This window comes from Aegilops tauschii, chromosome 3 (assembly GCF_002575655.3).
Source record: "Aegilops tauschii subsp. strangulata cultivar AL8/78 chromosome 3, Aet v6.0, whole genome shotgun sequence".
Lineage (NCBI taxonomy): Eukaryota > Viridiplantae > Streptophyta > Magnoliopsida > Poales > Poaceae > Aegilops > Aegilops tauschii.
The window spans coordinates 367,524,626-367,526,876 of record NC_053037.3 but is presented as its reverse complement, the minus strand read 5'-3'; positions in this window follow the sequence as shown (position 1 = coordinate 367,526,876).

Sequence of the window (2,251 nt, the reverse complement as noted above, 5' to 3'; positions counted from 1 at the left end):
GATATTTAATGACTGATGGTGGTTCACACTTTATTCATTGTGCTTTTCATAAACTTCTTGCTAAGTATGATGTTAACCATAGAATTGCATCTCCATATCACCCCCAGTCTAGTGGGCAAGTAGAATTGAGTAATAGAGAAATAAAGTTGATCTTGCAAAAGACTGTTAATAGATCTAGAAAGAATTGGTCTAAGAAACTTGATGATGCACTATGGGCTTATAGAACTGCTTATAAAAATCCTATGAGTATGTCTCCGTATAAAATGGTTTATGGAAAAGCATGTCATTTACCTCTTGAACTAGAACATAAAGCTTATTGGGCAATTAAAGAGCTCAACTATGATTTCAAGAAGAGGTTGTTTGACATTAGCCTTGATGAATGGAGAACCCCAAGCCTATGAAAATGCCAAGTTGTTTAAAGAAAAAGTTAGAAGATGGCATGATAAAAGAATACAAAAGCGTGAATTCAATGTAGGTGACCATGTATTGCTATACAATTCTCATTTAAAATTTTTTGCAGGAAAACTTCTCTTCAAATGGGAAGGGCCTTACATTATCGAGGAAGTTTATCATTCCGGCGCCATCAAGATCAACAACGCCGAAGGCAATAACCCGAAGGTGGTAAACGGGCAAAGAATCAAACATTATATCTCAGGTAGTCCCATAAATGTTGAAACCAATATTATTAATACCATAACACTAGAGGAGTACATAAGGGAAACCTACCAGAACACGCCAGAACTCCGAAAAGGAATAGGTATGTGATACGGTAAGTAAACCGACTCCAAAACTATTCCCATGGCATTTTTACTCCGTTTTGGAATATTTAAAAAATTAGAAAAATAAAAAGTAGTCCGAAAAGTGCACGAGGAGGCGACAAGCCGTGGGGGCGCGCCCTACCCCCTGGGTGCGCCCCCAGGCTTGTGGCCACCTTGTGTACCCCCCCGAACTCCGTTTTCTTGCACGATACTTCTTTTGGTCGGTAAAAATTCATTATATAATCTCCCAAAGGTTTTGACCACCATACCACGACAATATCCTCTGTTCTCGTTTCGTGTTTTTTTCCTGGCAGATCTGAAAATATGTCGTCACAAGATTCGAAGGGGGAGAGCTATGTAGCTGATTATATCACAAATCCAAAGGTTTATGGGGGAGTGGATCATGACGGTTGGACTAGGGAAGAAGAGGAAGACTTCGACATGGAGAAAATAAGGGACGGCGGCTCTGATGAAGATGAAGATCTACTACCTCAGCCTGTGGACATGCATGTGGAGTTCAAGAAGTCAAGTCTCCCTAATAAAGTAAAGAATCCTAAGATCCGATTTATACCTTTTCATCTCCTGCAGGAAAAGAAGTAGGAACTATGCAAAAAGATATTAAGGCTTGAGCAGGAGATCGATGACTTAAAGGAGAAAAATTCTATCCTCAAGCGTAAATTGAGGAAGAAGGACACTACTTCATCACCACCACCTCCGAAGAAAGAGAATTAAATGCATGGGTATGGGCACTCCCCCTGGCTTGTGCCAATCTTGGGGGAGGTGTCCCGGTATTGTATCACCATCATATCTTTACCTTTATCGCTTTTCTTAGTTTGATCCTTTTGATTATATTTTGGTTTAGTAGAATAAAGTTTTTGGTTTGATCTAGCTTTGAGTTTTGCTTTGAGTTCCCTCTATGTAATCGAGTCCGAGAGTTATATAATAAAGAGTAGTTTTGAGTTGAGGGCCTTGCTTTCTTGCAATGATCTTGAGTAAAAGAAATAAAGAAAAGGGAATAAAAAAGGGTGAAAAGATTATATAGCAATCTTATGGAAAGTGATGACTTCACATATAAAGAGTATGATGAATAAAACTTATTGTGAGTTGACAAACTTAGTGTCTGTCATTGTTGCAATAAAAAGGAAGTAATAAAGAAAGAGAGGTTCACATATAAATATATTATCTTGGATATGTTTTATGATTGCGAGCACTCATTAAAATATTATATGCTAAAAGGTTGATTTTGGACAAGGAAGACAACATAATGGGTTATGTTTGCTTATTTCCGAATAGAAGTTATATTGTCATGAATCCTCCAACATGAGACGCTTGCTTCCACCTCATACTAGCCAAACTTCCGCACCAAGTAGAGATACTACTTGTGCATCCAAACACCCTCAATCCAGTTTTGCCATGAGAGTCCACTATACCTACCTATGGATTGAGTAAGATCCTTCAAGTAGTTGTCATCGGTGCAGGTAATAAAATTGCTC